Below are 19,203 nucleotides of genomic sequence, written 5' to 3' on the forward strand. Positions count from 1 at the left end.
TGTCAGACCTAAAATCATAAAAACCCTAGAAGAAAACCTAGGCAATACCATTCAGGACATAGGCATGGGCAAAGACTTCATGTCTAAAACACCAAAAGCAATGGCAACAAAAGCCAAAATTGACAAATGGGATCTAATTAAACTAAAGAGCTTCTCCACAGCAAAAGAAACTACCATCAGAGTGAAGAGGCAACCTACAGAATGGGAGAAAATTTTTGCAGTCTACCCATCTGCCAAAGGGCTAATATCCAGAATCTACAAACAACTTAAACAAATTTACAAGAACAAATCAAACAACCCCATCCAAAAGTGGGCGAAGGATATGAACAGACATTTCTCAAAAGAAGACATTTATGCAGCCAACAGACACATGAAAAAATGCTCATCATCACTGGCCATCAGAGAAATGGAAACCAAAACCACAATGAGATACCATCTCACACCAGTTAGAATGGTGATCATTAAAAAGTTAGGAAACAATAGGTGCAGAAGAGGATGTGGAGAAACAGGAACACTTTTACACTGTTGGTGGGACTGTAAACTAGTTCAACCATTGTGGAAGACAGTGTGGGATTCCTCAAGGATCTAGAACTAGAAATACCATTTGATCCAGCAATCCCATTACTGGGTATACACCCAAAGAATTATAAATCATGCTGCTATAAAGACACATGCACACGTATGTTTATTGCGGCACTTCACAATAGCAAAGACTTAGAACCAACCCAAATGTCCATCAATGATAGACTGGATTAAGAAAATGTGGCACATACACACCATGGAATACTATGCGGCCATAAAAATTGATGAGTTCATGTCCTTTGTAGGGACATGGATGAAGCTGGAAACCATCATTCTCAGCAAACTATCGCAAGGACAGAAAACCAAACACCGCATGTTCTCACTCATAGGTGGGAATTGAACAATGAGAACACTTGGACACACCAACGGGAATATCACACACCGGGGCCTTTTGTGGGATGGGGGGAGGCGGGAGGGATAGCATTAGGAGAAATACCTAATGTAAATGACGAGTTAACAGGTGCAGCACACCAACATGGCACATGTATACATATATAACAAACCTGCACATTGTGCACATGTACCCTAGAACTTAAAGTATAAAAAAAAATTAAAAATAAATAAATAAATAAATAAAAATTGAATAACTTAGAGAATATCTTGCCTTTCTCAGTAAACATTAGAAGGAGTTTATATTCTAAATACTATAGTAAAATATTTAAATTTCAATAAGATCTTCGTTTCTCTAGCTTATCTTTCAGCATTATTTCTTGTTTATTTTGCTCTTGTTTTCTTTTTTTTTCTTTTTTCTCTTTTTGAGGCAGAGTGTTACTCTGCCACCCAGGCTGGAGTGCAGTGGCACCATCTCGGCTCACTGCAACTTCTGCCTCCCGAGTTCAAGCAATCCTCCTGCCTCGGCCTCCCAAGTAGCTAGGATTACAGACAGCTGCCAGCCAGCCCAGCTAATTTTTGTATTTTTAGTAGAGATGGGATTTTGCCATGTTGGCCAGACTGATTGCAAACTCCTGACCTCAGGTGATCCGCCCGCCTCTGCCTACCAAAGTGCTGGGATTACAGGTGTGAGCCACCACACCCAGCCTATTTAGCTCCTGTTTTCAGCAGAAAGTAAACATTCTTTATCTTTCATTTTTTAAATTCATTTTTTATTTAATAATTAAATTCTAAAAGTGATAAAAATATATACAGTTTTGCTTTTTCTTTCTTAATAAAAAACTTTGTAAAAGTTAGAAAATACCAGTATTCCTTTGAATACTGATATTCTAGTATTTTTCTGCTGTCAGCTAGACCCACTCTAAACAATGAAGGATCGATTTCTGAACCCATTTCAAATATGTGAAAGTAGAAGACATGATTGCATATATAATGATAAAAGCACAGTCTAAAGGGTATTATTAATAGCATACCATGGACACATAGTTGCTTCCTCCTGACCAAGAAGAAATGTTAAGAGAAAGCCAATAAATACATTTACAAACAGGATTTAGTGCCCACAAGAATAGTGTTTGCTTTTAAATAGGAAATCTATGCACTCCTTTATTTCAAAAAGTTACAAATTTAGTGCTTGAAAAATCCAGCAGGTAAGCAGCAGGAGTAAGAGAGTCTGTTTTTGGAACTGTCTAATGGCAAATAAGCACGCTTCTATCCAGGAAGCATTTTTCCATGAAAGGGATGCAGAGAGAAAGAACTGGTATTTACATTCCATTCTACACATCTCAGTACTGCCTGTTCATCTTCTTGAACTTCTCATAGTGATAGTCATCAGGGGCCTTCTCATTAACAGGATGCTTGCCATTTGGAAAGGACCACTCAGGCTCTGGCTTCTCCCTGTCACTTGCTTTCAAGGCTCTTCTTTGTTTCTGAGTATGAGGCGGTTGAGCTCCTAATGATAAAAATTTGTTGTGTGGCACATATTCACAGCCACGTTGGTAGACACGAAGGACGTCTCACTGTCTTTCTTCTTGTTCTGCTGTTCTTCCCCAGCTGGGCTTTGGCATCCTCCATGGAAATGATATTACCTTTTATTTTAGCATTGATGCTGAGGTCCAGCTTGGGGATGCCAGTCAGCATCTGGCTAGAAAGCATCTTCTCTGTCTTCTTTGCTGAGGAAACAAATGTTTTCTTGAAGTTCATAAAGGCAGTCCTTTGAGTTCTTCAGCTTGACTTTCTGTTCCATATGTTTCATAATCTCTTTCCTCTTGTTCAGCTCTGTCTCAATGTACTTTATTATGTCTGCATTCTCATCCCTTCAGTTGGTTTCTGCAGAAAACAATGTCCCCAGGGTCTTCCTCTTCACTGATTTTATCTTTGTCCCTTTCGTTTAGTTTCTTTAGGAAACTATGGTAGATACCTGTATGGTGGATACCAGACCACCTGTTTTCATATGAAAGGGATCACCCACTAGAGTGGTCTCTTCTTGTACCTTCTCTTCCACCAGCAGGGCCACAGCACTCAGCCTGTTGGGCCTCTTCCTCAAGTTCTGCACCCTCTTGTCTCTTCCAGTTTTAATCAAACCTCCTCTGAGTCCTGCTCATCCTCTTCTGACTCTGAGTTGGCCTGGCACCAACAGAAAGTCTTCTCCTTCTATCTTATATAGAGAATAATAATCGGCGCTTCTCAAAGTATTCGGGTCAACAAGACATTTTCTTCTTGAGGCATCTCATCAAATCCACTGGATCTATAATTTCATTTACATTTAGCCAAGGTCTAATCAAGGATTTAGGTTTCTAATTTTTATTTCCCCAATTGTTTAATGTATACATTTGAGACGCAATATTTTGTGTGTGTGCATGTGTGCATATAGAGAGTGTGTGTGTGTGAGAGAGAAGCATGTATGTGTGCTTGTATGCATATCATTTTTTCAAGTACTTTCACAGATTGTCTCATTAAATTGTTGAAACAACCATATGAATAAACAGGTTGCCTATTATTTTCTCCATTTTACTGCGGCTCAAAGAGGTTTAGTGGCTTCATGACGATTAACTAGTAAAGTATCAGAACAGATTTGAACCCTCTGTTTCTGAGTCCAATTTTCTTTGCCCTAAACTACATGTCTTCATATAGAAATCATAAAATATAGCTGAAGGGATTTAGAATTCCTAGAGAAAAGTGGGGAGCAGGAAGACTACATGTGGGGACTCCTCTCTGTGACATCTCTTCTTCCCCTGACTATAGCAATTGGAACCTGCTGTGGCTGCTGAGCAGAGCCCATGTGTGCTCAGCGCTTCCAGGAGTTGGGTAGGTGTTTTGCAGCCTGTTGTCTGAATCTCTGAGCAGAACCTAATTATTAATAGCTCATCCAAAATTTGAGATCCACTTTGTTTCTTTTCAGTCCTCTTAGAGATTGGAGAACTCTTGCTGAATCTTAATGATGTTTTTCTTATCAAAATACTTATACATGTTAACTGCAATTAAGTTAGAAAATAATAGTTTCATAAGGATAAGAAATTAATAATAGCTGGTAATCCCACCATCCACATATTTCTATTACTACAGTTTTGCTATATATTGTTTCTTTACAAATATAAGAATTTTTAAATGAAATTATACAATCTATTTTTTGCAATGTTTCTGTGTTTTCTCTAGAAATAGAAAAGTATCACAAGTCTAGTTCCATGTTATTAAGTAGTCTTCTGTAAGAACATTTTTAGTAACTATCTCACTGCATGATGTCAGTGTTCTTCCATAAGAACATTTTTAATGACTATCTTATTGCATGATGTCAGAGTTTGCTTCACATACTAGGTCAGAATTTTAAATTAGTTCTGTTCTTCATCATTTTAGATATGCTATGTTTATTTCATTTCCTGTTTATTATGAAGAACCCAGCCCTAACCCCATATAGTACCTGGAAGAAGCAACCCTATACATCATAAGACATCTCTTCTCCCAAACAGCTGCTAGGATGAGGCTAATCTATTGGCACTCAGCAAGCAATCAGTCCAAATCAATCAAGAATTTTTAACTAAGAGACCCAGCAAAAGCAGTAGGAAGAGGCATTTCAAATGAAAGATACTTTGCAACCTAATACTTACAACCAAAAGAACCTTGACCAAAACACTGTGATAAAGCTTGAGGCTGAATCTTCATTTTCCATATTCATAATTTGTCAGAATAATTCTTAGAATTGGGATCACTAGCTCAATTTTATACGTTTTAATACATTTGATGCATATTGCCAAATTGCTACCTGGAAGAGTTGAACCAGTTTATTTGCCCCCTGACCACCACTAGAAGTTCATGTATTTTTTCCAATTTGATTTCCAGAATGGTATTTGATTGTCTTAAGTTGCATATCTATGATTTCTGAGTGAGTTTTAATATTTTCTATAGGGATTGACCATTTGTATTTCTTCTCTTATTGATTGCCTTTTCATATCATTCGCTCATCTTTTTTGTTAGAGTAATCATACTTTTCTCATTGATTTAAAATAACTCCTTATATGTTACAGACTTTAATCCTGATCAGGACCTTTTTTACTGGGAGCCGATGTGAGTTAGGAGGAAGGGCAGGGAAAGATGGGCCAAGGGTTTGGGTGAAGCTCTGCAGCCAAAGGAGGATTAGGTCAGGAGACACTGCAGCTCCTGACTCCTCTCCCTCTTCCCTAGACCAGCGTCTTTTTCCCCAGGGCATTCATAGAGACTTTCAAAGGGTATATTGATATAGATAGTTTTTAGGGAATTAATTTATGGATTTTCAAATTTCATATAACTTGTTCATAAAATTGACTGCCTGAGAAATCTTTACCCACCTCCCTTTTCCAGTAGTTTTCTCCCATTTCACAAAATCTTGCTATGGTGATTTACAATGGGATACAAAGCACTCTGGAGCTCCAAAAAAGTGATCATTTGAAATATCGGGGAGGATATCAAGAAAATGAGTGATTCGAATCCCTGGGTAAAAAAAATTCCTTTGCAAGTCAAGTGGTTGCTAAATCTTTGCCTTCAATAAAATGTAAAGAAGACGCAATTCAGTTGTCAGTTGACAGATTATTAAAAATTTTTTCTTATAAATCACCTTGTGCATGTAACTCAATGGGAATTGAGTGACATTGCTATAGCTGCCTTCATTCTCATCTACACAAACAAGATTTCTCAATGTTTTTATTGAGATGCATTTTAAGAGTTTGTTTTTTTATCTTAATAATTACCTATCTAAAGTTGTAATATATTCATCTTGTTTTCATCAGTTATGCCCCATAATCATCAGGACAGTATAAGCTACCTAACTGTAATAAGTAAACCTAAAACATCAATGGTTTAATACAACAAACTCGATTGCTCATTCATCTCACGGTTTGATGCAGATGAGGAGCCCTTCTTGGGGACTCTCTTCCAAGGGTGACCGAGATACCTCTGTTTCCATCTTGTATCTCTGCCACCAGAGTTTCTAGTTCCACTTGGGAAGATGAGAGAGAGAGAGAAACTAAATCCACTTTTTCTTTTCTTTTCCTTTCTTTTCTTTTCTTTTTTTTTTTTTTTTAAAGACAGAATCTCCCTCTGTCACCTAGGTTGGAGTGCAGTGGCGCAATCTCAGCTCACTGCAACTTCTGCCTCCCGGGTTCAAGAGATTCTCCTGCCTCAGCCTCCAAGTAGCTGGGACTACAGGTGCATGCCACTGCACCCAGCTAATTTTTGTATTTTTAGTAGAGACGGGGTTTCATCATCTTGGTCAGGTCTCGAACTCCTGGCCTCAAGGGATTCGCCTGCCTCCGCCTCCCAAAGTGCTGCGATTACGGGTGTGAGCCACCACGCCTGGCCTCAATACACTTTTAACTGCCTAGGATTGGAAACAAGACTTCATTTCTGCCCACTCTCCCAGTGGAAAACTATGAAATAAAAACTTCCTGGACTTTCAGGAAGAAAAAGGTGTGGTGAGCACAGAGTACTGTCTCTGCCAAGGTACCACTGGCAATAATCGTAGTGACAGCTCCATCCAGGTGCATTGTCTTTTAACAGGGCCAATGGTCACAGGAAAGAAACAAATTGTAATTTCACTTTATATTTATTATAGAAAACTAAGGTATAATTATACTAAGGTAAAATTTAAATACTCCTAAGCACAGAAAGATCTTTTATTAGAATAAAATTTTGTAAAAGAATGGAAATAAGAATTCAAAGGGAAAAAGAAATGATGTAAAAATTCCTTACCTCTTATCAAGTGGATGATGGTGGGTGTCATGGTGCTATACTACTTATATTCCATTAGATATATTATAACAAGCTGAGTAATAGTATTACTTTCGAAAGCCAATATTTACAACAGACCATATATTACACCCTTTGCAACCATTGAAGTTTTGATGAAAACTTTTAGATTATAACATAAAACTGAATGAAGGTATATAGTTTTTCAAATTTCCCTTAGGAAATATTGAACAAAAATGTTGAAGCCCAGTGTCTTTAAGGAAATACTCAGTTTGATTTCATTATTTAAAAGCTAACAAAAAAAATAACTATTAGTAGGACGGCTTCTGCTGTACTGGATTTGCAGCTCCATGGGTTGCAAACCCTGTCTTTTAGGACATCAATTTCTCAGGAAGTCTAGGGATAAGAATTCTAGGTACAGAAATGTTGCATTTTTTGGCAGAGTGCATACACGAAGGTAACAAGCAGAGCCGCAGGCTGACACGCCCTGCTTGGCTTTGTGGTCAACCTACCTTAGGGTTTAAGTCTTCTGCTCTTCTGAAGTCTGTGAATTCTTATTGCCTTGCTCATCAGCTGATCATATTGAACCACTCTCCCAGTGAAATAAAAATCTTACCACTTTCCAGAAAAATCTAAAGCAGGCTGTCTTTTTGACTGCTGAAGATGGCAGTTTTAGACAGGGGTCTAGCTCTCCTCCCTAAAAAGGCCCATTGACCTTTATTGCAAGTGAAATAGCTTACGGGAACAGTAAATGGCTAACCTTACTGTACTATAAAATAGGGCTCCCTGCAGCCTCTCCTGTCTCTCAGCTCTACTGAGAGGCTTATAATAGCATTTCTCATAAAAGCCTCTGTGCCATTTCCCAGGTGCAAACCTTTACAGAGAAGTACAACTAGGGAGTTTCCAAAATTGCTCGAAGAGAAGATTGTCTAAGGATAATGCCAACTATTTAGCAGGTGTTTCTTGACTGGAATTTGAGATCACTTTATTTTTTGCATTTGCTTTTATGTAACCTGTATAAGTGGCAATTGGTGATATGCTGGAAACATAGGAGAGGAAGCTTACATTAAAACCCCATTGAGGACACCACCTGATTTAGAGATCAAAAAACAAATCCTCTATGAACTAATGTAGTTAAAGCCATGGAAAAGAAACTTTGGTCAGGCTCCAAAATATGTTTTTTAAACCATCCTATAATGCTTGTTGAGCACCAATCATTTGCAAGGTGAACTGGTTGGTAGATGCTGCAGAATCTTTTCTAAAAAGAAAGATGTGAGCAGCTTAAAATTCAAGAATTCTGAGTTTTTTCCTAATCAACACCCGGTCACCTCTTTCATGTATCCTATTTTATCTTCATCACAGAATTAATTACTACTTGACATTTTCTTTTTTATTTATTTACTGGTCTGCCTCCCCACAAGAACATAAGCTCCATGAGTATTACGATTTTGCCTATTTTTTTCCACTGCTGTATCCCTGGGGTTCTGAAGAGCCCAGCATGTTGTAGACCTGTCAACAAATCTTGTCAAATGACTGAATAAATTCCCACCCTAAGAAGGTGCATAAACTCGCAAGGGTTGGAAAATGAAGCCTCAAATATCAATAATATTCATTAACATATTTATTCAATTTTTTTAAAGTGCTTAAGCATAGCAATAAAGGCCTTGGAGGATTGAGGGATGTTATCTTATAGGATGAATCAAGTTTCCTAGAGGAAGTGATTAGGTTGGACTTTGATTTCCTGAGCTAGTGTGGGCCTGGGGAACAAAGCAAAGTGTAGCCAACACACAGGGAATATACATTTGGTTCCATGCCTATATTTTTATGTGAAACAAACGGCTGCTAGCAAAGCCTTCATGATAGTCAACAAATTAATAAGCCCTTGTTCAGTATATCTAGGCTGCCTCATGCACTGGTCAGTCCTTCCTCTAAATGGGTATCCAGATGATTCCTGTTTCTGCTCTTTCAGGCTCCAAAAAACTTTTTTGTTGTTTTTTTGTTTGTTTGTTTGTTTTTTGGTCACAGCCATGGCATCATCAAATTTAAAAATCTTGTCTTTAAAAAAAAAAAAGTCAATCTGTAATTTAAGAGTAACTTTAATAAATCTGGACCCATTGTTAGCTCCCCAGGGCACATTTAAAATATGGAAGCTGCATGATGTCAGATTATGCTGTGACTGTCTTACTCGTGCCTTAGGGACAGACCATATGCCAATGGGTGGGTAGATGAGTACCTCTTAGAAGGAAATGGATCTTTTCACTATCATTCTGGGAGTTGATCACACCTAGGCAGGGGATAAAGACTAAGGAAGTGGGCCTTACGTTTATGTCTGGATTATCCTTCTCCTCTCTCTGGGTAGGTGGCCAATATTGTCCAAGCTCCAAAAGGCAGAAATTCTCTTGACATCTGAAGGAGGATGGAGAATGAGGCAGGTAACCAGCTTCACAGGGGACCCTAAGACCAGTCTAGAGTGTGTATACTACTTCTCCCCCCACTCACTGCCAACTTCCAGTAATGTCTTGTTAAGTTGGTTCCATGCCTAAGTACTGTCTTATTAAATTGGTTTCTGGCATCAGCTGTCTTATGAGATAAAGGGAAGAATCTGTCTCACATTGGTTGGAGAAACAAAAGGAAGAGGAGCTCCCCTTTCCCTCTCTTTCCCAGTGAGGCTGGGATGGGTTACCTGCAGTGGTCACCAGCAGAGCAATGCTATGCTCAGAAGCATCTTGTGAAAGTCATTTGCAGTAGTAGCAGCAGGGTAGAGAGAACAAACCAGACTTGGGAAAGCTCAGGTTAACTCTGAGAGGCCCTGGATCCCTGGAGAAATAGTGGGGGACAGTTAGAAGCAGAATTATTCCTGGCAGTCAGGCCAGGGGGTTTTGAAGCTATCAAGTTTACTCATTAAAAATAGATGTGTTCCAGCCAGGCGTGGTGGCTCACGCCTGTAATACCACCACTTTGGGAGGCCAAGGCAGGCAGATCACCTGAGGTCAGGAGTTCAAGACAAGCCTGGCCAACATAGTGAAACCCCATCTCTGCTAAAAGTATAAAGTCATCTGGGCGTGGTGGTGCACGCCTGTAGTCCCAGCTACTTGGGAGGCTGAGGCAGGAGAATCACTTGAACCCGGGAGGCAGAGGTTTCAGTGAGCTGAGATCACACCACACCACTGCACTCCAGCCTGGGAGACAGGTGAGACTCCATCTAAAAAAAAGAAAAGAAAGAAAATAGAAGTGTTCCAGATAAAACTCTTTTTATAATATTGTGGTAGTGGTAAAAAAATTACCTATTTTTTCCAAGGCAGCATGTTGTTTAATGATGAAATACAAAAAGCCTTCCCAATAATGTGAGGAAATGGTGACATTGTTTAACATATTTAACTAATATTGTTTAAGTACTACCCAATTAAATAAGAGGAAATAAATGTATAAAACAATGAAAAGGATGAGCCAAAGTGATAATTATTTACAGATGATATGATCACATAGCTAAAAAAGAGTCACATAGAAAATTATTGGAAACAATAAGATAATCCAGTACAAAAGCTGGTTATTAAATGCAATAATCAATAACTTTTCTGTATAAAAACAAGTTAGAAAACATAATGAAAAAGTTCCCACTTAAAATAGCTTCTAGAATAATAAAATACATTAGAATAAAAATAACAATAAACATGCAGAATATATGTAACTGAATCTTGAGAAAATGAAATGGTATTCCCTATGTTTAGATAAAAAGACTAAATATCATAAAGAAGTCAATTTTTCCTAAATCAAATTATTAATTGAATGTAATACCAACAAAAATAAGATTTTTTGGTTATTGTTGAAATCACATACGTCAAATAAAGATATTCATTACACAATTACTTTAGCTGCAATAGACTAGAAACAGTCTGAATGTACATCAATAGGACATTGGTTAAATTATGGTATATTCCCAGAAGACAGCCTTGTATTCTGCCATTTAAAAAGTAAAGGAGATCTGCAGGCCTGGATATGGAATAATATCCAAGATATGTTGTTAAATAAAAAGATCACAATTTATATCTACAATATATCTATCTATATAAAATAAATGGCATCATAATATATCTATAAATATGTATGTCCATATAAATTAACATGTTTCCTTATTTGTACATAGTTTTCATAATTGTTATCTTTAATGGCTATATGGAGTCCTTTCTGTTTCATAAATCTGTCTGTCCCTAGTGCCTATTATAATGTTCAGGAAGTCCTAATGAGAGCAAAGAATGATGCTAACACTGTAAGTGCTAGTGCCAAAATACCTCAATCCAAATGGGAATTTTTTAACCTCTGTGCCTTAGTCTTCTGGCCTATAAAATGGGGATGATGACCATTTTTACTTTATAGGTTTGTCCTGAGAATTGAGACAGATTAAGTGAGACTACATATTAAGTGGTTAATCTGCATAAAGCTTTTAGAGCAGTGCCTGGTACATGATGAGCAATCAATCAGCGTGAGCTATTATTATCGCTGTATGAAATAATGTTAGAGCCTTTAAGTCATTTCTTGTTATGGCTGTTATAGATAGTAACGCAATGAGTAGCTCTATTAATATAAAGTTTTGCCTCTGTTTAATTATTTCATTAGATTAAATCCCTAGAAATTAGATTGCTGGATCAAAGAGTAATCACAATAATTACCTTTTAAAGATATTCCTTTGACCTCTTCCCTTAAAGAAAATTTAATGATATGACAATTACTAGTTGATATAAAAGAGAAAGTAAAGCAAATAAATCATGTATTTATTTGACCACAGCAAAAGGGAGAGGAGCTCCCCTTTCCCTCTCTTTCCCAGTAAGGCTGGAATGGGTTAGCCATTTACTAAACAATTATTTACTAAACGTCTATTTTATTCATAAAACTGTCTAGACATCATACAAACACCCAGGGTTCCATTCAGTTGATTAAATCCAACAAAGATTTCCCAGTCTACTACATGCTTGTTCCATGCTGGGTGTTAATCACAGTATGGAGGAATATGGAGCAGCCTTTGTCCTTAAAACTCAAAATTTATGCAAGAAAGTAAGATGTGAAGATAGTATGAGACTCTATAATCAAGCACCAAATTCCATTTTTAAAAGAACCGAAATCTGTGATTCAGACACTGGATATTAGGCATAGTAAGCTAAGCAAAAAAGAGTAGGTGCTGGCTGGAGCCACCTGGCAGACGTCAAAGCATTTTCAAAGACAATATCCAGTTAGCAGCAAAGAAAGAAGTATGTTACCACAGAAGTGATGACCAAATTAGGCTCTACTGTCTTCTTAGAATCTAACATTTTATAATTACTTTTAATCCACCCCCAAATCAACAGGACAGCTTTGCATTTGAAAATTATCAGTAGAAAATGTTTGCTCTTGCTAAAGCACATCCTCGTCCCTGCCAGCTGGAAGGTAAAAGGAACCCTCAAACTTCAGCTGTGGGCTTTAGCCAAGGGAGTCCAAGAGGTGTGCTCAGGAGTAGATAAGGCTGGTAGAGGGCCTCCATTGAGGACTGTGCGTGTTTATCTGTTTCAGAAGGGCTCTCTATCTGCTGAAAGAGCAAAATCATCTCCACTTCACTGTTTTCAGGATGCAGTGCTAATGTGTCTTACAACAATCCAAATCTCACACCACAAGCTTTACCACTCTTCAGTCTTCTCTCTTTTGTCTTGGAGTCAGGAGGAAGGGGGCAAACTGCCCTCCTCTTTGAGGCGAGCAAGATCATTTGTCTCAAGGAAGCCAAACCTGAAATAGAAGCAGAAGCCGTTTCACATAATTGAGGAAGACTTCACAGTTGCCAGAAACCCTTTTCGTAAGAGAATAAGCCCTGCATAAAGGGTTTTCTGGCCTTTAAAAATAGCCCACCAAATATCTTTCTTGTGCCTTATCCAGGAATTTTTTTTTTTCTGCTGCCCAGGCTGGAGTGCAATGGCACAATCTTGGCTCATTGCAACCTCTAGGTTCAAGCCTCTAGGTTCAAGCATTCTCCTACCTCAGCCTCCCGAGTAGCTGGGAGGCCGCCAACACACCTGGCTCATTTTTGTATTTTTAGTAGAGACTGGGTACTGAGTTTCACCATGTTGGCTAGGCTGGTCTCGAACTCCTGAGCTCAGGTGATCCACCTGCCTCGGCCTCCCAAAGTGCTGGGATTACAGGCGTGAGCCACCACGCCTGGCCCCTTATTTAGGAATTATTAAATTGCCTACTATGTGCAGATCCTTGTGAATTGTCAGGCTCCAAATTTCCTCAAAAGGCTGAAGCCTGGCAGGCAATGTCAAGAGAAGGAGCTGCTTTGCCCAACAGGTTCCAAAGCAATCAAGTGAAATTGTCTTCCTTATATGGTGAAAAGCGCCCTGTCCCTTTAAGGCCAAGAGACTTGGCTGCAGACAGTCCCCGGGAAGTTTGCGGGCAGCCCCATCCTGTGTCTGATCCTTGCTGCTGTGCAGGTGAGTTCCCAAACCTTCTCTCCCCAATTTGCCCTCTATAATCCTTCTCATGGCGGGTTAGAAATACTGGTATGAAAGGGCTAGAGAATTTCAGGGTCAGCAGAGGTGGTGCTGTTTGGAGAAGTTTGAGTTGAAGGAAAAAACAAGGTTACAAGGGAAATGTGCGGTAATGCAGCTAGTGAGGATGCATCTAACTTCCTGTGGGGAGAAGGCAGCAAGGTTACAGAAGGCCCCGAGGCATTTCCAGGGCAGGGCAGGGGAAACAAATTCAGCAGGGGAAGAGGAACAAATTCTAGATAAGACCGTGGAGGGATAAGTTTAGACTCGAGCTATATAACCTGGTGAACCGCAAGTTAAAACCAAACATAGCTGGTAGGAAATACTGCTTCTGCAAGTGCTGAAGGCTTTCCAGGAGCTGGAGCTACAGGACTGACTGCAGAGGAGAAAGTACATGAATGTTTGGAATGTCTATAGGCCTGGAAGGCTGCAGCCTTAACCCTTTATGCAGCCTGGCTTGTTAGCCATTAGGGTTTGGCTGCCACAGAGCAGGAGGTGGGGGTGCATGTGTGAAGTACTGCAGTAGGAGACTAAATAAATAAACAAGACTATGATTGTGGAAATGCATCTCTGGCATCCTCATAGTACCACATGCAGAGAAGAGAGATTTTCTAAGCTCAGATTTTCTGTGTCATCCACAGAAACATCTCAGATTTTCTGTGTCATCCTTCTTCCAGCAAAGGGCTGGAAGAAATCTCATTTAAGCTAATTACTGCTCCGTCATTTACTAATTCAGCTTCTTGAATTTTTTTCCTCCATGGTCTGGAGCCTGGTACAATATTAATTTGAAATTAACTAATAAAACTTTTTAATAGCTAAAGATTTCCTAGCAGAAGTGTGTTTCTCTCTAAGATTGAGATGTATATACAGCTGGGGTTGGGATTTTATTGAGAGCTTGAAAAGAGATGGGTGTGGTATAGAAGGAGAAACACTTGATGGTCATTTTACATAATATCCAAAGCCATTTAACTGAGCCTACAGCCAAAAAAGAAGTCCACCCAGGAATTTAAAAAAAGAGATGCTAAATTACAGGGCTTGGGGTCCTCTTTCCTCCCAGTTGAGTCTAGGTCCATTCATCATTCAGAGGCAGTGGTTTCTCTACAGTTGTTGTGTGGCGGAGTGAACAAGAAGGCTGGATTAAAATTCCTTACATACTCCATGCCTTTAAAAAATATTCATTCATCTGAGTAGTCACTGAAGAATTCTTCTTATTATTAACTAACAAGTGCTCTATCCACTTGTTAGTGCTTTCTAAAGACAGAATGTTCATGAAAAAAGATTTTGTTTTGTCAAGAGGGATTTGTTAGTATAAAGGTTCCTCTCTTCTCCTCCGACTTCCGATGGATGGGCAAAGTGGTGATTATTGGTTACTGAAAAGAAAGATCTGTTCTTGACTCTAAAATCACAAAGGGCTTTACTTTGGACCTTTCTCATTCAGAAACATTGGTGTCCCAAGCAAAAAGTTAACTTCTGCATTCACAATGTGGAAGAGAGCAGAGTGCATGGGTATAGTTTTGCTTCATTTTGTACCAAGCAAATCCAGAAAGCAGTGTCAAATACATTGCTTTCAAATATAGATGCCACAAAGAAAAACAAAATTCTATCCTTAAAGCTGAAAAATCTCTAAAAGTACCATATTGTTATTATTATTATGGCTTACTTTTTTTTTTTTTTTTGTGAGAGGGAGTCTTGCTTGTTGCCCAGACTGGAGTGCAATGGCGCGATCTCCGCTCACTTCAACCTCCGCCTCCCGGGTTCAAGCAATTCTCCTGCCTCAGCCTGCTGAGTAGCTGGGATTACAGATACGTGCCACCATGCCCAGCTAATTTTTGTATTTTTAGTAGAGACGGGGTTTTACCATGTTGGTCAGGCTGGTCTCGAACTCCTGACCTCATGATCCGCCCACCTCAGCCTCCCAAAGTGCTGGGATTACAGGTGTGAGCCACAGTGCCCAGCCCATACTGTTATCTTTTATAAGATAAGTCAAGGTATTTCCAATGAGAAAAAAGATGTGTCTTCCCAAACATTTCACTCAATGACTCTCCCCGCCCTCAGTCACATATGGATCTTACAACTTCACACAGGCCGCTTACTTTATCTGTGCCTCAGTTTCTGACCTAGAATTGAGCAGATCTGAGTTAAATTTCTAGTTTCTTCATTTATTTCCATAACCATAGGCAAATTACTCAGCCAGTCTAAACTTTAGCTTTCTTATTTGTAAAGAGAATGAATGTTAATTAGGATCGGAAGACCCCAGAACTCAGCATAGGCTCCATAAATGCTATTTCTCATTTCTTTTCTTTTCTTTTTTTTTTTTTTTTTTTCTTTTCTATTACCTGGGAAATTACACTGTTCCTTGGCAGAGGAAATAAGTTTTGAAAACGGAAACCAGCTCTGTAGCTCAGCTTTAGAACTACAGTTAGTTCATCCCCTGTGTCCATTCCCTTCACAGAAGGATGCCCAACTCACTGGGAAACCCATTCCTAATCATCAACCAGTCTCACTGTTTGAAAGCTCTTCTTAAAGCAAACCCACTTCCACTTACTTTGTGTTCAGAGATGTGAAGAATTGTTGATTGTTTTATTTTAATATAAAATTACTCCATATTCTTAAAGAACAATAATAGTAAGTTATCTTAGAATCTCTATAAAGGTGGTCTTTTCCAATAATAAGCTTAAAAAGCATTTTTAAAGGAACTTTTTTGGTTCTTATAAGGCACCCCTTACAAGTATTTCAAAAATAACCAATTGCTACTTTTTTTTTTTTTTTTTTTTGAGATGGAGTCTTGCTCTGTCGCCCAGGCTGGAGTGCAGTGGCGTGATCTCAGCTCACTGCAACCTCTGCCTCCCGGGTTCAAGTGATTCTCCTGCCTCAGCCTCCCAAATAGCTGGGATTACAGGCACCCATCATCATGCCTGGCTAATTTTTGTATTTTTGTAGAGATGGGGATTTTACCATGTTGGCCAGGCTGGTCTTGAACTCCTGATCTCAGGTGATCTGCCCGCCTCAGCCTCCCAAAGTGCTGGGATTACAGACGTGAGCCACCACACCTGGCCCCAGTTGCTACTTTTCTATAAAACTCCTACCCATTCATACAGCTGTCTTTAAGAACATGATTATCCTTACTTTCAGCACTTTCATTGTTTAGGTCACTTTAAGAGTAGGTTTGCCTTACTTGCAATGAGTCTGTGTATGACCCAAAAAAATTCTGTCACCAGTTTAGAAAGGTGGTGACAAATTTCAGCAGCAGAAATATTCCATTGGAAGTACACATCCCAGCATATACATAAGCTGGGAATCGAGTATGCCATTTTTAACTAAACGAAGAGCAGGTCACACACATAGCCTATCTTCTAGTCATGGATTAACATATCCTCTGTCAAGAGACGTGTTGAGAGTCCACACTTGTCCACTTAAAGTAGCTTTGAAACTCTGGGCTAGTTCCTATGTGTGTCTGAGCCTCGATCTATGGCCTGCATAATGAGAATGATAATAATACTTATGCACGTGGTTCAGGGAAAGCATGAAATGTGCCAGGACAGGTGCTCAGTAATTATGTTGGATCTGAATGCCTAATAGTCTCTAACAAGGTCTTGTACCTTAATAATAAGGTAGTGGACCCAGATCTTGTCCACACTCTTTAGAACAATCTGCAAGTATGGATATGTTTCTAAGGATGTGTAAATTCAATGTTTAATAAAAATGTAAGTTATGTTTCTAATTAGGTGGAATCAAAAAGAAGTCGATGCTGAGGCAACCATAGACCTGCTACAGGGGTTAACTGTGGAAACAGCCTACAAATGCAGATGTGGCTTAAAAGCTGCTGGTTCTCAAAGAGTTTTGGATTGGCTGTGTTCCTTAAAAATATTTTTTAACTTTTTACCCCAAGGCAAGTATTTCTGTGTCTGGTACACTGGCAGAAGGAGTTAGAATGCAGGAAAGCATTAAACAGATGGAAATGAGAGATCCTAGTGAAGTTGAATCTCTTGATACATCTTTGACTCCCTTCTTCCCCAACTCCCCAACTATTCTCCTTAAGCTTTTCAGATGTAATTCATTCATGAAACCACCAAGCTGGGGAAGCTTGAAGAAGTCTACACCAGCTTCTTGCCTTCATTCAAAGCTGCACTTGAAACAATCAGGAACCATGGCTACCTACCCTTCCGAGGGAGAGAGACTGAAGTTCAGTCTATTGCATGCCTGCACCGGGGCTTGTAATTCTCCCCACACCTACCCTTGTAATACAAGCCCATATTCTTTTTTTTTTTTTTTTTTTTTGAGACGGAGTCTCGCTCTGTCGCCCAGGCTGGAGTGCAGTGGCGCGATCGCGGCTCACTGCAAGCTCCGCCTCCTGGGTTCACGCCATTCTCCTGCCTCAGCCTCCCGAGTAGCTGGGACTACAGGCGCCCGCCACCACGCCCGGCTAATTTTTTGTATTCTTAGTAGAGATGGGGTTTCACCATGTTAGCCAGGATGGTCTCTATCTCCTGACCTCGTGATCCACCCGCCTCGGCCTCCCAAAGTGCTGGGATTACAGGCGTGAGCCACCACGCCCGGGCGAAGCCCATATTCTTTTAGTGTGCTCTGGGTCTGTCCTTTGTGTTTACGGCAAACTGATATCCTGTCTATGGGAAATTTCCGCTAAAGTGGGGAGTGCTGATATGGTCATAGCCTCTGTGAGGGGCAGCACTTCCTTGTTTTCGGCCTGATTAATCATCAGGTGAGTAGACATCCTTCTCCCCTGACTTTATCACTTCTATTATCCACTCCCACTTGCCCCTCTGATGCAGTGGCTCCCAAACTAGAAAGCATACGTCAGAATTACCTGGAAGGTTTGTTAAAACACAGATTGCCAGGCTCTATCCCCAGAGTCTCTGATCTGTAGGTCTCGGCTGGGGCCTGAACATTTGCAATTTCTAACAAGTTTACAGGTGGTCTGGGGCTACACTTTGGGAACTGGTCCTCTAGTCCAGCAATAAATCTCACTCTAGTGTTCCCAGTAACTTGCACTTACTCTTGCCTTTCTATATAATACCTCTTCCATTTTTGGAGGTGAAGTATAGCCATCTCACCACAGTTATGTGCTACTATTATTGAATTCTAATTGTAATAGGCACTGTGCTAAAGACATATATTATTTCAACTACAAATTTGGTATCATTAAACAGAAAGAGGTAAAGTAACCAAGATCTCACAAGTGATAAAGAGAAGATATCAAACTCAGATTTATGTGAAAAGTGTTTACTCTTTCCATGATTCCAGGGCTGGCAAATAGATTTTTAACTTGTCTGTCAACTCCAATTCATTGGCAGCAGCTTCCTGGAGCCCTGGATTGAGGAGGCCCAGGAGGGATGGGTGCTCAGTGGGAGAGAGCCCTAGAACTGCTAAGCTACACTGCACGGGTGCGGGAGTGGAGAGTGGCAATGGGTATGTGTGGTGTTTGCCGTCCCCACATGATGCTTTGCCTTGTTCATTGATCAATTTTGTTAGGACCTAGAATCAGTTGAAAGACATGTATTTAACTTTGTTCCAGAGGAAGCAATAAATTTATTTCCTTGTCTCTTCCATTCTCTGAAAGGTAAAGTTAAGTTTTTGAGCCTATATTTGAGAAGGTGTAATAAACTATAAAGTGAAATGAAATATTTATGGTTTTTGTATTTGTGTCTAATGCACGTTTTAACATGATTGACACAATGCATTTTGTAGCTATTTTTCTGGAAAAGTCAATCTTCTAGGAATTGTTTTTCAGATCTTTAATAAATTTTTTCTTTAAATTACAAAAAAAAAATAAAGAAATGTAACTGGTATATAGATAGTAGTAACCAACATTAGCATGTTGCTCGAAAGTGGCTGGGACAAAAGAGTTATGTTAATTATAGTCTTTACATATTATGACTTTCAATGTGACCTATCTAATGGATTGCCTTATACTGAAATAATCCAGTGTGACTTAGTAAGAAGGTAATGGCATTTCTAGCTTAGTTCCTCTCTCTAGCTTAGTTCCTGT

The 19,203-nt window shown here is 39.4% G+C and overlaps 1 protein-coding gene and 1 pseudogene across 3 annotated transcripts in view; one reads left to right on the plus strand and one right to left on the minus strand.

Moving 5' to 3' along the window:
• Positions 1 to 19,203, plus strand: part of SCHIP1 (schwannomin interacting protein 1) — a 629,273-nt gene that overhangs the window by 450,171 nt on the left and 159,899 nt on the right. The window contains exon 1 of one of the 3 annotated variants that reach the window (XM_063662378.1): positions 13,121 to 13,139. The exons of the other annotated variants lie outside the window; for them this stretch is intronic. The gene's annotated coding sequence lies outside the window, so the exon portion shown is untranslated. Of the gene's footprint in view, positions 1 to 13,120; positions 13,140 to 19,203 lie in introns of those variants that run through there. 3 annotated transcript variants of the gene reach the window in all.
• On the minus strand, positions 2,256 to 6,721 carry LOC129034202 (splicing factor C9orf78-like; annotated as a pseudogene).

Source organism: Pongo pygmaeus, chromosome 2, assembly GCF_028885625.2.
Source record: "Pongo pygmaeus isolate AG05252 chromosome 2, NHGRI_mPonPyg2-v2.0_pri, whole genome shotgun sequence".
In the NCBI taxonomy this organism is placed as follows: domain Eukaryota; kingdom Metazoa; phylum Chordata; class Mammalia; order Primates; family Hominidae; genus Pongo; species Pongo pygmaeus.